Source organism: Lepisma saccharinum, chromosome 2 (assembly GCF_977018435.1).
Source record: "Lepisma saccharinum chromosome 2, izLepSacc3.1, whole genome shotgun sequence".
Lineage (NCBI taxonomy): Eukaryota > Metazoa > Arthropoda > Insecta > Zygentoma > Lepismatidae > Lepisma > Lepisma saccharinum.
Window position 1 is genome coordinate 114,674,455 of NC_139230.1, and position 16,507 is coordinate 114,690,961.

A 16,507-nucleotide genomic window follows, 5' to 3' on the forward strand; every position below is an offset into this window, starting at 1 on the left:
GCTGCGTATTGGCTGAACTCATGTTCCTTCTAAAAGCGTACGCCGTATAGTAAATTTTACAATCAATCACTCTTTGGACCGCCTTCCTGACTGACATTTATTATGTGCATTATTAGAACCTGCAGCAAACCTGAATTTACGTATGTGGAGTCACAGATAAAAGTAACATCGTGACCCCCCCAAAAACTGCTTGATATATATATATATATATATATATATATATATATATATATATATAAGAGAGAGAGGAGAGAGAGATAGATTTCTGTTCCCTGGGTAAGTTTAAAATTACCTCCTCCTATTAATGAATACATGCATACAAAAATAATATCACTTTTGTCTCAAGTGCGCCCGCTCCTCTACGACACACTGGTTTGTGCCTCAACAAGTTAAGACAAAATTGTCTTGTAACAAGAAGTTTCAAAATGAGTAATTTGCGGTGTTAATTTCTCTGTTGTGTGGGTAATTTACAATGTGTGTGTAGTATATTGAGTTCAATTATTACTGCATTCAGAGAATAGTTAATAGTATTACTAATAGAACAAGTTTGGAAAAACTAAGCTCGAAGCTTGAGTTTTAAATTCTTGTATAGCAACAAGACTAAGTTAACAGTAATAACTATTACCAAGAATATATTTTATGTCTGGTAATGGCACTAATTATGTCGTAATGCCTTAATGAAGACTTCAAACAAGAGTTTCCAAATTTTGCTCGTCTCCGTTTTTTTTTCAAATGTCTCTTCAAATACTATTAACATTACCCACTTCTAAGCAAATTGCGCATCACATCTTTATGAACAGATCGTACACGACAACACTGTTTCTACACAATAAGTATACATTTAATGTGACTCTTATAGAGATTTTGATAGTGCCAGCGAATCGAAGAGGAAAGTTATTAGATGTAATTATTTGCAAACTGAAGATATTAATTTAAGAACCAGCAAATACTTCAACTAGTGGTCGGGACGAGTACACTTTTCTAATTTTCTCTCTATTGTCTCGTTTGGAATCCCTTTTGCCTCGGCGCCCTGGATATGGCTTCGAGAGAGATACTCACTGACATTGCATCCGATATGAGAATTGTGACTGGACATTTACTTTCAGCCACAAATATGACTTGCAAATTTGCCCGACCCTGTGGCCGAGTGGTTAGCAAGTGCGACGCCAAGGGTCCCGGGTTCGAATCCCGGTCGGGTATGGTTGTTTGTGAATGTCCATTTTCATCCATTTCATCATTTCATCACTCATCCCCATCTTCGCAAATTAGCCAAGAGGCACAAAACGCGAAGTAAAATAAACTAAATCAATCAATCAATGACTTGCAAATTTAGAATTGTTATAATAATTTTAGCTGTAAGTGATACAAGTCAAATCCATCCGTCCTTACAAGTGGAGGCAGGCCCCTTTGTAGACAGAGGCCCGGGGCTTAGGACCTTCCCCTTCCCAAAAGCACTTGAATACATGATCCCTCTCTTTATCCTGGAAGACGATCTCTGGTCTCCACGTGCGAGTCTTACACCTTATAGCCCGGACCTCATAATCACACAGTGTTTTTTTCTTCCAAATATTTTCATCAGAAATTAATGTACGTAACAATCCGACTGGAGCAGTGTATTGGATAAGAGAGAGTAAGGGCAGTTTTAAGGTAGTGAATTGCTCTAAGGTCCTTTCTGCTATCAGTGTGTGCAGTGTGGTATTTAAGAAATTTCCAGAGGGGGGGAATTCTACTGAATGTCTAGAGACAGCATGATGTAATGCTTCAAATATGTGTGTCTATGTATGTTTGTGGCTGGTAGAGGACAGGGATTACGGGGGGGGGGGTCTCTATAATTTTAAATCGTAAATGGGAGTCACTCGACACTTCATTTCATGTCACTCAACTGTTTTTTTTTTAAAAAAAGCTTTGAACTTAAAACATATTTTTAATAATTGCTGAAAATTGCCGATTTAAATTTGTATCTTGAAAGAAAGAAAAGGCCAAGTCCACTTTATGACCAGAACAGCTAATCGGGACAGTACCTACAATTTTTAAAGTGAGATTTTGACACCCCCCCCCCCACCAGAATTCCAGCCTGGGACCTAACTTTTGGGGGCCTGAATCGAACTTGGGCATAACTTGGGGGGTGGGGGAAGCAGAATAGAGCAGCGCTTGAGGCCACATCTGCGTTCGCCAAATTGAGCTTCTAGTTGTCGGGCAGAAAATGTTGCAATTGAATGGTGAAGTGGGAAAAAGTAACTAAATTGCCAATAATTTTTGTTTCCCCCACATATATCATTCCCCCGTCGGGGATAACATTTATCAAGCAGAGAGGGGGACACAAGTATCCAGAGAAGGGGAATTCCACCCCCTACAAATACCACACTGAGTGTATGTGACAATTTAGTTAACAATTAGCTTGCTATTTTAAAATTATTTAACGCAGGAATAAGGGAGGGAAAGGGAAAATAAAGGTGTGGCCAAGTTCATGCCTTATTTACTGTTTCACAGAAGTACTCATACAGTTTGAAAGTTTCTTTTCACACATACTTGTAGAACAAAATTTCTTCTTCATCAATATTCATAACAATGCATAAGGCTATTTATATTTTCCTCCTTGAAATCTTCATTAATAGTCTTCTCTTTACATTTTTACCTCAAATGCTCTTATCTTCATTCTAGAATCTCAAACAGAATGGAAATATCTAGGATGGCAGGTGCATAATATCCGAGACATACTGTATACTGGGGGACGTAGTGTATGTAAGTATTTTTTAAAATCCTTTTTCTTTTACCATCATCCTTTCTGTATTCAATAGAACTTTTGATATTTTCAATTAAATCCACACTCTGCTACTTAAAAAAATGCTCAAGAGCGAGAAAGATAAATAATTTATTGTGCTAAATGCATGAGGATTGCGAATCCTACTTAACAGTTATTTGAACGGATCAAGTAGGTACTAGTTTCTCCAACTTGGAAAGGAACGTTTAAATCTCTAGCCAGACTTGAGCTGTTCGAGAGTGTGCCAACAGGATTAGTGATCCCGATCACTGATGTCTGGATTTTTATGTAGCCCAAACATGAGAAATATGTACATAAATATGTAGAAATATAATTAAAATATGTAAAAAAAATATGTGAGTCTATTAAAATATGTTTTCCTTTTCTTCGACCGTTTCCTTCATTCATGTGCATTTCTTAAATTTCGGGTGGATTCCTCGGAAATTCCGACAAGGTTCGTGCTGCCCTACAGTCACTATTCTCAGAATCATCGGCTATTATTTGCAAACTATGGCAGCAGTGATGAACAAAGTATCTACACGGAGCCTTGATTTTCGCTTAGGTAAAAGAAAATTGTGGAAGTAAGCTGGCTGGTATGCCACAACCAGATAAAATTTTCCCAAATTTTTAGAGAAATCATGTTTGGAATGTTTATCCCGCCAACATGTGTGCGTTACCCAGTAAGAAAATAGATAATTGCTTACAATTTTGCATTTTGTGTAAAAATATGGCTTCTACACAGAAAATATGCAGTATATTTCCAAAATATATAGAAATATGTTCATGAAATTCAGGTATGTCGTTGCTAACATCGAAAATCTCAGATATTTTGTAATTTTTGTTTGTCTACGTACAAAGGAAAATATGTAATTACATTAAAATCCAGGCCCTAGTGATGACAAACTTCTAGTAACCTGGCTCTAATGATTTGGTTGAATGAATATCAAAGTCGCTGAGTTGAAACTCTTATAGCACGGTTATGGTCCGGGCGTCGCATTAACCCGTGTGCAACCACAGCGCAGAACGGTTACTTTGACAAAATTCTGTTTCCCTACTGGCTGCTTTGGGGAGGGGGATTTTTAACGTTGTCGGATCTTCCCTAAGCACTAAGCCAATTTGACTGCGAGTTCCTTCGTAGGGAAACGCGGCAACAGTGTGTCACTGCCATTAAGGCGGTTCCCGCGCCGGATATAAGAGAGGCGGGACTGTAAGTGCTGCAGACGAAATTTTTAATAAGTATCTTGTGTTTGAGCTTCTTGTCACTTAAAAATATTGCTTGTTGGAATTTTGAACACTCCTTGTTTTTGGGAAGGTCATAGGGCTATTGGTTATTTCCATAACTCAAAGCAAGGTGTGTATTTCATTGTCCGCAATGCTACATTTCAAGTTAATATCCTCTAATGCCCAGAATTTTGTGATTTGAGTTTGGGTTTGAGTTGGTGTTTTAAGTCCACTTTATGCACAGTAAGGCTAATTGGGAGTGGATCTACAGTTTAAAGTGGGATCCGAACCACTATGTGGCTCCACAGGTTATCGAACCCAGGGCCCCTTGATTTCAAGGCGACGACGCTACCACTACGTCATCGGGAAGTTATATTTGTCACAGTTATATTTGTCAGCCATATTGTATATCTCCAAGTGTATGTTACGACTTTCTTGTCAGTTTCGTGGATTACAGTGCTGAAATACATAAAATTTGATACTCAACATGTAAATCTTACTTTACTTTAATATTGTCGACATTACTTCTCTTTTAAAGAAATCCTCGTCAAAATGTACAACTTTTCGTTGAAGGTGTTGAAAGTAGAAATTTCAATGTAATTATATTTGTATGGTACTTATTAGAAACACAGGTAAAATATCAATTTTATATGACGTTCGTTTCTTTCCTTATCAATTTTCAATACCTCAGAAACTACTTGGGCTAGAAAGATACTACATGATGGCATTAAAAAATCTACCAAATATTACTTTAATGCGACATAATTTATATCAATTGGACCATGTGTTCGTCCACGTGATTTGTAATTGACACCAAGTGACATCGATGTCGAAAATACGTAGGCACATGGCTTCACTTGTTGTTTTAAGTCCAGATAGCACAGATAGGCTAATTGGGACTGGCCTACAGTTTAAAGTGGGATCCGATCCAATATGTGTCTCCCCCGGCTATCGAACCAGGAACCCCTCGATTATAAGGCGTCCGGGATCATTGAGTGCCTGATTAACGAGCTCTCTACCTCAGATACTATGCTCCAGACCCGGCCTGGACATAGGCATTGCATTTGTGTTTGACCCTTCATCAGTTTCATCAAATCATTGATTGATTGATGTGGTTTATTTTACTTCGCTATTCTGCAACTTTTGGCTAATCGTGAAAATAAGGATGAGTGATTATATATGATCAAGTTGATGAAGAACCCATAAAGAACACTCATGCTCGAATCCGGAACCCCTGACACCGTAGCGCGCTGTGTTAACCACTCTGCGACGGAGGTCGGCACATATAATAGACGACATGAAATAACTTTGCAAGTGTTGCCCAGATAGATCAATAAATGTGCTGAGTGGTGTGTCAATCCCCAATGCACAATAACACTTCACTTAAAGGAATATGTAAGTCGACACCATTAAAGACGTATAATGAAACATTTGAAAATTCACTGAAGTTTTACATATAGAGATCCATAACTTTTCAACCCACATCATTTGAAAAATGTATATATTATAAACATAGAAAAGAAGTGATGGTTAGAACAAAGGTTCCTTAATGACTGTGGCACGAGACCGACCGTTTGAGTATTCGCTGCACTGCAGTCTCTCTGGGGGCCTTATCGTTGCCACTGCCCAGAAGGTATTTATTTGCACTTGGGTGTCAACATTATATTTCACGTGAATTTTTAATATTTCCAGGTACAGATTAATACCTAACTACACCGTAAACCTAGCTCAAACTTGCCTGTTTTATAATATAATTACAGGGAGTATTGACGATTTCTTCCCATTCGGAAAGTTACGATATTCAACAAAATTTTATATATTCCAGCCAAGAAACAAACAACAGCTTATTTATACTTCACATATTTATATTAAATTAACTATGCTATAGCATGTGTATCTTCTTATAAAGTAGACAAATACAAGTACACTAACTACAATCTTTCAGGAAAACATTAAACTAGTATTTTAATTTGTTCTGTTACGACTTATATGTACGACACCTTGGCATTTGCAATTTCTGAATTTTGCATTTTGTGTTAAATTGTTGGTTCAAAATGTACTGAAATGAAACTTGATTTACTCGTTCAATTATCTGTTATGGCGTTTACTCCTAAAAATTATGAATCGAATTATTAAGAGATCATAAATTCTTTTATTGGTGGATATTTTAATTGGTTAGTAGACAGGAAGGTTTGTATAGGGATACACTGTGGCCAGACTTTCTTTCGAAATGGTTGAACTTCGAAGCCAGGATCCAAGGCTCGAATCCTTGGTAGAACATGGAGAGTTCAGTTCATTGTGTTTTACCTTTCATTAATTTCATCAATTCATCATTTATCTTTATCGTCACGATTAACATAAAGTAACGTAAAATAACGAAGAACACAGAGAGAACTTGAAAATATATGGGACATAAAAGTGTCGAAAACAAGCAATAGATCTGAAGAATATTCAGTAGCTATCTTCATTATCAATGGGTCTACAATGGGCATTGTGGGAATCTTGAAAGTTATAAATGAAATTTTTTAAGCAACTCTATGAGCATATTGGGTGGGCTTATTAAAATTGGTACATTTTTTGTGCTGCAATACATTATGCAATTTTGATGTATCTTATCATTTGCACGTGAAAATGGTGCTTTAGATTCAATATTTCAATAAATGAAAACAATTTTGCAAACAGATGTAGCCGATATTCCTTCTAATTTGAATTAGAGTTAAAAAATGAATCAGCAATAAAGATCATTTCAGAAACAGGGATACGTTTGTTTTCAAGTCTACTCTATGCACAGAAAAGGCTAATTGGAACTGGAGTTACAGTTTAAAATGGGATCCGAACCACTATGTGCCTCCACCGTTTAACTAACCCGGGACACCTGGATTACAAAGCGGCGATGTTACCCCTATATCATCGGAGAAGCTCAGAAACAGGGATAAAGACAACTTATATTCTTGCATTGTATTAGTCATTTAACGATTCTTTTCTACGTTTTTAGATTAATTACGATGATCAATGAAAATGATTATTTGATGAAAAGATTAACACAATGACACACCAGTGGTCTCGACGTGACTAGATTCCAGAGCATTCAAAGGCAAGATCGTGAGTCGAACTCTCAACGTGTTTAGCCACCGATGCTACATAAGGGAAACAGGAAAAGTGAGTAACGTTAGGCAATAAGAAAAGAACACAAAGAAACCTCACAGTAAGTAAATAATAATAATAATAATAATAACGATAATATAAGCTGGTTAAAGGAAAATTGCTTTAGGGCAAATATAGTAATTAAGTGTGCCCTGTAAAGCATGGAAGGTTTGCACATTTCCAAAGAACTTTCTTTCTTTCCTCTGTAAGATTAATTGTCATAATCAGCTAGTTCCTATATTACAACACTTTTACGGTTGCTGTCAGGCCATCTTGACAGTGTAGTGGTTAACTTTATCACAGAGAGTAATGAAAGTGTTCCTAATTCGATTCCCGGCAGGAGCATATTTCGGTGATTTGGATCTTACTTTAAACTGCAGATCCAATCCCGATTAGTCTTTGTGTGAAAAATAAGAATGTTTTTGCTCTTTGACAGATACCGTTCACATCCTATTTCCACTTCCCTCGCGCTATTTTACAACTTAAATACTATATATTTAAACAAAAAGGATCTTTAACTAAAGCGATTCGTGACGCGTATAGATATTACTTGGTTGATTGCGGAATGGCAATTAAAAACATGTAAGGGAGAAGGCCATACATTTTTAAATTTCTACTGAAGCAATCAATAGATAAAAAGAAAGCATGGAAATTAACATTGGTATGTATAATAACAACAGACAGACAAGGTGTCAGAAAAGTGATATCTCTAAGGTTTATATTTACACTAATGTCTTGTGTGTAAACTAGAGAAAATGAATTGTCCTTAAAAATATTTTGGGTTAAGCATTAAGAAGGATGTTAGAAGCATCTTAAGCAATAAAAAAAATACCGTCTCCGCGGTAAAAGAACATGTTAAATTAATTATATATTCAGATGTACATTCAAAATGAACGTCAGTGAAGTTTTGTCAATACATGGACTAAGTTGCAGTCAAGGTCCGACCAATTAGGATAGTGACCTTGACAACCGTGGAAACTTGAATGGCTGCCTGAATGCTGGAAGAACCCGGATGAAAGATTCTGGGTTGGGAAGAAATTGTGGAGAGCTCAAACAATAACAACATAATGACTTGAATGAAGAGGAATATGAACACAAATGGTTAACCGCACATAGTGGTATTGTACTTCAATGCGTTCAGAATACAACATCAAATGAACAAAAATAATAAGGCAATTATATTGCTGTCTAAAATGCTTGAATAATTATAAGACGTGCCGAAACAACGTCAATAGAGAAGTAAAATAATCTGTGGTAAGGATTGTCCAGTTTAGTCTGTAAGCAGTGGAAACGTAATGGTAAGACAGATCGTTCTTTCCTCCTAAGGTCTGTTACGATAGCCGTTCATCGGGTACTTCCAGCATTCAGTCGATCAGAATCTACTTCTTGTAAACACGCATACCTCTCACTATATCGGGAGCTGTCTCTTAGTGCCCCTACAACCCTTCTTTTAACATTAGCGCCTATGAAACACGTTTAATTCATTCGAATGGCCTGCGACTGCGAGATGTGTCCGGCCGTTTATAAAGGTCGAGGAATGTGTGCGATGAACCTAGAAGTGAACTAACATTTGTGGTGAGCACAGGCTGACGAAAATGTCGCGATGTCCGACGTCTCAGAATCCTTTATCTCTCCTTAGAGTTTTCCATTTCTACTGCGTGGAATAGTTGTCGTTAACTAGAATTGTGTTCGAGTGGTTGTTCAAGATGCCTTCACTTCAACCGCCTCCTTTCAAGTACTTTTGACATTTCAGACATGCTTATTCTGACATCTCTATGCACACAAAATGTATGCATAACCCCTATTTATTTGGAAAATAAACGAAAATGTTGAAACCTCATAACTAAATAAGTATGTGAAAAATCTGTGAGAGACTACAGGGCAGGAAGCATAAGCGAAAGTGAATTAATGATACGGACAGTTTTTTTCTAGAAAGTGTTTAGCACCAATGCAACAGTATCTACATAGAGATAAAATGACTGCACTGCATCTTACCGATATGACAAGTATCGTGTCTGCACGATATGTGACGTGTTCCTGAGTACAATATTCATAAACTCTTTTCGACATAAGAAGATTAAACACTTGATTTCCAAAAGGAAATGGTTGACTTTCAGCTTAAATTTAGCATCGTTTATGCAAATATTTTGTACAGGATCATAGAATTTAGTAGTACTTTCCCATTTATACAACGTAATACTTATGCATTCATTTCGATATTAGTAAACTCGCCAGAAAAATATTCACTTTCACTAAGATGAATAAACGACACCTTCGATGAAATGATAAATATTTCAGCTCAGAAGTAGTTGAATAATATAGGTAGATCGAATTGCATCCTGTGGAAATGTGCTGTGTAAAAGAAGAAAAATGACCCATTAAGTGAGACGAGTGAACGCTAAACAGACTTGTACATTTACAGTGTGGATGTATTGCTATATTATTGTGCTACAATTAAATATTGAGATTGGGTCGAATGATCCAATTGATGCCAACCTTTCCTCATGCGATTATTTGTCTTACACTGGGTGCTGTACATCTCGCTAGAATTGTGAATTTATTCAATGGTGTAATAGGTCACTTAATTTTATTACAGCAATTAAAGAATCTGATAGACTCCGTGTTAGAGTGGTTAGCGTTAGACACCTACAAAACAGAGGTCCTAGGTTCGAATGCTGGATAAGGCAAAGGCGTTGACTATATTTGTTTCTACACTTATTTTTCTAATTAACCATTGATCTTCATACAATTAAACTCTGGCAACATAATATGTCGTTCCACACCGCAGCCGTGCGGTCTAAGGCATCATGCTTTGGCTCCGGCTACGGGACGCGCCCTGGTTCGAGTTTCCTGGGGAAAGGGTAACAACTGTTCTCTTTAGATTTCGGCCTGTGAATGGGACCGGTGGCCACCCACCATCGTGAGAAAATTGGGTAACTACGAATGAGTAGCTACCCGATCATGGAAACCTACAAAACGACTGGGGGTTCGTCGTGCTGACCACACGTCATCCCGTAACTAGTTGGATCATCTCCCACCTCGGCAGGTGGGAGTGAGACCGGCAGTCGGTAGGTAGGCCCTGGCCCTCACGGGCTGTTGCGCCACGGGTAACATACTATGTTACTGTAGCGTAATATCCTTTCCAATATGTTGTCCGACAGAAAAAAAAAAATGTCAGTGGCCACGTCTGATTTTTACTGCTGGTTTGCATACCCACTGAAATAACATTAATGCCTTTCGAACTCATACAGTGACCAATGAGACCCTCAAAGGGAAAAACGCTGTCAATGAATTATGTGCAACTCTATGTCCTTTCACTTTGTGAAAGTTTGTATTGCACGAGGATACCCTGTATATATGTATATTTTGGATGGAAGGGAAATTTTAGCCGATGCAGATAATATAACGATACGAAATTTACCCATACCTGTTACCGATAGTTATCTGTGACAAATATTTCTTGAACATCCATAATTGTTCGTTCATTTAAAGCAGATGGCTGCAATGGCTTTACCATAGACAAGTGAACCTTCCGGTTTCTAATTCCTGTCTTTGCATGAGTGTTCCTTGTGTGTATTCCTTCATCAGTTTCATCATATCATCACTCATTCTCATCGTCCTGATTAGCTAAAAGTAGAAGAAAAACGACAATATATAAGAAAAATCAACAATAAAAAAATCAAGTCAAGTTAACCTATTATTAAGAGGGGCTTGAAAGGTGGCGTTGTCGCTTTCAATCAAGGGCTCTCGTGTTCGATCCCCTGTGGAGGCACAAAGTGGTTCAGATCCCACTTTAATATGTAGGTTCAGTCCCGATTAGCTTTTATGTGCATAAAGTGGACTTAAAACAAACTTTGAAATATGTATATAACAAAATGACATAATCGCGCAGTCATTTGCAGAATTTTTATAGAAATACCGAGTTGGTAACATTAAGATTAACTTTGTAGTTTTAACGATAATCCATAGACCGATTCTGATATAGTATAAACATGCATATAGTCATGATATACAACGAAATAACTATCCTCCCAAGTCTATAACCAAAACCGTGATCATGCTTACCATTGCAAGTACGTGATACCATAGTACCTCAATTACTGTGCATTTCTTTACCAGAAACTTCAATACACACACACATGTTAGCGGTTCTGCATTAAATCGACTTGCAACGCAATCCAGTCGCCCTAATAGTACGTCCTTGCTGTTTAACCACATAATGTGGAAAATACAAAAACATTGAAATGATCAAAATCAATATACAGCAAAATACAGGCAAGTGGCAACAGTATGTAGGCTACCGAAGCTCGCAAAAAAAAAAAAAAGATCGTAATCCAAAATCTGGGGACATCGTGATATTACCTAGGACGGGTCCTACCTTTTGCGACATAACTACAACATACTGCCATCTTGAAATACGCCAATTTGGATTAAGGTAAAAATTATTAAATTGAAAGGAGAGTATGAGATAGATATGTATAAATTGGGCTAGAAAAGTCGCAGTTAGGCAGTGCTGAAATCAAGTTCCACCCATATTCTTTCGTTCACAACTACTTATTATCAGGAAAAATTGCAAAAAAAAGACCATTTTTTTGTCTGCTGTAAGTCACTGAAACATGGTACTGACAAATAAGGAACACAATGAAATCATCTTGACGTCAGGAGAGCATAGCTGCAGATTTATAATAGCACCACTTTGATAGGCAAGTAGTTTCGTACTGCGAAGTAGCAAATTTATTAGATTTCGTTCGTGAGACTGTTGATGATAAGCTACGTAATGTAATGTTCTCTTTAGAGCAGCCAATGATGGGACTGACTTCGTTTGTGAAGAGTTCGAAATGTCTGCCCGTGTAATCCTCCGCTGCGCATTAACCGAAGCTTAGCGCTGCTGCATATGTGCTGAAGCTTAAAGTGGTGATATTTGTTGACATGGAGAATACACACAAACACAATTGGATTCTGACTAACGAAACACTATGTGAACAGATGTCGTGTGCTGTGTTTAGACTCTTCATATAAGAAGCCGATACCACTGTTGAGGTTCGATCCAGGACCGTAACCAGGATTTTTTTGAGAGAGGGGCTAGATCCGTGTTTATGTATATATATAACAGCGGCTATTTGGGGCGAGCTGTGGGCAGTTGCCCCCGACTTTTGCCACTTTTGCCCCCGTACTATGGCCTCTTAATGCATCTACCAAGAGAAAATAACTGTCCTTGCCCCCTCCACTTCCCCAGTTTTTGCACCCAATCGCCGATACTGGTCAGAAGTATCTGCATAGTTCTAAGTTTCGCAAATTAAAAATGTTTTCAAATTTCCTTTATTTTCTTATGTCAGAACCATTGAACAGCCACGATAATTCTATGTTTAGAAAATAATATATTTATAAATTAAATTATACCCATTAGCAATTATTATTACAATATAGAATTCTAAATGTGAGTTAACCCATAGCCCGCTACGAAGGATAGTAGCAGGCTATGGTTAACCACAACAAAGGGAGAGAGACGGACACTTTTACCTGGTAGCCAGTAGCGGCGATTGGGTGCCAAAAATGGGTGCAAAGACAATTTACTTTCTCTTAGTAGACAAGTTTGAGTTTTTGTTTTAGGTCCACTTTTATGCACAGATAGACTAATTGGGACTGGACCTACAGTTTAACGTTGGATTCGAACCACTATGTGCCTCCACCGGGTCTGGGTAGACAAGGCTTAGCATTAAGAGGCCGTAGTGCAGGAGCAAAAGTGGAAATAATTGGGTGGGGCAACGGCATCAATAAAACTAAAAGTACCCAATATCGCAGACTGCAGATTTCTGGAGATTGCCTCTCTCTCTACACAACAAACACATCCATTTATGCAAGGACAAAATTGAAATTTTTACATGCTTGAAAATTAGTAGACGTCATTCTCGTAGCATTTTGTAGGTTTACATTTCAAAATTTCATGGCTCGAGGGGGGGGGGGCATGGCCCCCATGGCCTCTCCCCTAGGTACGGGCCTGGTCCGATCAAGTAGCAACTCTAGGGCGACGACTACGTGACTTGTCATCAAGAGCCTCACTTCGAATGCACCGAAGAAAACTACCGGCCTATCTGTAGCGATGTTAACGCAGATGCTTTCCCCAGACATCAGGATGAATTCAGTGTGTTCCTCTTTCACCAGTGCCATGTTTCAGTGACGAGTGACAGTAATATATTTTACAATTTGCCTTTTAGAAAATGTTAAACGAATGAACACAGGTAAAAATTTATCATACCACCAACATTCTGCAAATAGAGAATTTTATGTTTCACTTTCTATTTAAAAATTTTCACCTGAATCCAATATGGCAAACTTATGATAGCAGCAATGTTATAATTATGTAGCAAAACACTTGTTCAGTGCTAGGTAATATATTGATGTCTTGAAATTTTATATCACTATCTTCGGGGCTCCCCGATAGCGCAGTGGTAGCGACGTCGCCTTGTAATTAACGGGTCCCGGGTTCGATACCCGGTGGAGCCACATAGTGATTCAAATTCCACTTTAAACTGTAGGTCCAGCTCCGATTAGTCTTACTGTGCACAAAGTGGACTTAAAGCACCAACTCAATCAATCGTCAATATCACTATCTTCGTGTTTGCCAGGTGCGATGGTGTCTTGTGGCTCGACCTGAATGGAACATGCTATCACCCCACAAGTGAAAACATTTGTTCAATTGAAAACATGATATTTACTCTGCAACAAAATTATTTTGGTCATTCTAATATCAATCTTGAAGCAGAATTTATGGGGAAAATTTCTAACAGAGAATTTTAATAATTATATTTACCGTTCGTTATACTGTAGAAGAAATCTGCCAAACGGAACCAAATTATAGTTGCTATATTTTAAATTTGACAAATGCATCCATTAAATTAAATTAAGTATAAAATGTACCTAGCTTTTGTGAAAGAATGGAAGTTATTATAAAATGTGTCGGATGAAGAGAAGTGAATTGCTCGACTACATAAAAAGCATCTACTGATAAAAGTGCCACGATAAATATAGTGTCGTACAAAGTATTACTGAATAATTGAAAAGATTGACGACAAGGAAATGTAAAGGGTGGTAATATGAAGTTCAAGAAGAGCATCCCAGCACTGGTCTCTTTACAAGCTTAGGTATAGAACATCTTATTCACGCATATAAAATTAACATCCAACAAAGAAAATATGTCACATTGCAAAATCACATCACACAACACAACAGCAAACTTAGAAAGGTGTATGGATAGAGTTCACTTACAGAAAGGGATAGTTTCCAATTGCCAACAGAAAATTGAAAACATTTTTTTCTAGTATTGCTAGTATCAGATTTATGAGGAACTTTCTATATCTATGGCCGTATACCAAAGAAAATTAAGTATGTTTTGTCTCGAGATTTTTCTTCGTTTTCTTATCATTCAACTTACATTGCCAATCCAATTGTCATATTGGAGAGAGATTTCGTGACAAAACTGGCACTTGTGCATATTTTTACAAGTTCGAGAAATTTAACTGTTCGTTTCTTTCCCAAATATTAAGAAAATCCCCAATTACTTGTCATATAATTAGTGTGTTTGTTGTAATCGATAATCATGTTATTGTTAATATGTTCTTGTACGTATTAGTACAGATTGTGAAGTGATTCTCTAGTCTTCACATTCGAAAACAAGAACCATATTTCTGGATATTTTATACAACTTTTTTTTTCTGGAGGTTGTGTATCACTCTTTTAAGATAATATCATCTTAGCTGATCAGTATGACAATTTATCAAAGATATTAAAACACTATGAATGTAAAAAGTGGTTTACAATTTACGGTATATATATAGTCATTATATATATAGTCATTATTTATAACTTCAGGTAAGGAACAATAAATTCTAATTTTTAATATTTTTTACAATTCATTCTTTTTAGAATGATTTCAAACTCACAAATATAAAGAGCCAAGGTCTTAACAATTTATAGAACATACAAGGAAGTCCTGCATATTGAATTTCATAATTTTAAAATTTGAGAACTATCATACTTTATAACATTTGTTAATTTATAGTATGTAATAATTTTGTATTTAATAGAAATAATATTCAACAATATTGTATATGTTAAATTCGAATATAATTACTATTTTCCATTTTGTGTGAAGGCATTTCATTCATTCAACACTTGTTAACTTTTATTCCAAGTAATGTGCAAGTGTAACCTACATTAGATCTTAAAATGGAATACTCTTACTCTTTACTCTTGTCGTAATGACAAAAAATCTACATATTTTTGGGAGAGAACGAGGGAGTGTTTAGTAAAACTTACTGTAAATATCACGAAATGTAATGAAACCAGATAATATACTTCTATTAAAATGTTCAAATTTGTTTTGTAGAAGTGTGACAATTCTTACTTACGAAGAAGATAGATCCATCCACAATACTATGTCCATTAGTATTCGACAAAACGCCTTTCGGTTGATTCAAGAATAAATTGTTAATGAAGTACAATAAGAAATTTTATACAACTTACCTGAAGAAAATGTTGCTTGTTATTATTAATTGTACATTGAAATTTGTTTGTATTATTTGTTTAGGAATATGGTCAAACTTTGACGCGATCTCAGTACTTATCGACATTCATAACACCTGTCTTGCATAACATCTATATGTCAGTTACGGCTAAGTATATATTTTAATTTTACGGTTTCGGTGCTCACTTCAGACGTTTCACAAAAATGCAAATTCACTATAAAGCAACAACTCTACATAGAGCCAATAAAACCATTAGTCCTTACAAACAATGCAGCGTGAAAAACTAAGTAACGCCTGATGGGTGAAATTGAACAGGTCATCCCTGAGCTGAAAATGGGCAGCAGCCACAGAAGCGATAATGCTACAGAAACACGGAAGCGTGAGGAGAGACAACAAGATATAGAGAGAGAAGAGGAGCAAGGATGAAATGCATACTAACAAATAGGCAGTAAAAACACAACAATAACTAAATTACCTGATTAAGTAGGTGATCGCTCAGTGTTGCAAATTCCTTGGGAAAAATACTACGTCACTACCAGGTAAATTAAGGAAGTGGGTATGTATAGTGGTGGAAGTGGTTCGGTTAGAGTCGTGAACAATTGACACTCGCTGCAGGAATAGCGGCAAGGAGTTGTCATCATCGATGTTGTGCAGTGTGTGCATGCACGTCGCTGAGTGATCAAAAATGCTGTAGAGGTGGGAGAAAAACTAGAATGTCAAGTTTCAATGATCCACTTTTCTACAATGTTCTCCCATACCTTAGGTTTAATATACAATTAAAAATTGAGAAAAGAAAGAAATAAATCTCCTCCTCCACCAAATCGTGTGCAATATTTACTGATATACATGAAAGTCT

At 36.9% G+C, this 16,507-nt stretch overlaps 1 protein-coding gene across 1 annotated transcript in view; it reads right to left on the reverse strand.

The window, feature by feature from the left end:
* LOC145984124 (uncharacterized) overlaps positions 1-16,507 on the reverse strand; it is a 928,179-nt gene that overhangs the window by 544,405 nt on the left and 367,267 nt on the right. The gene's annotated exons all lie outside the window — the stretch shown is intronic.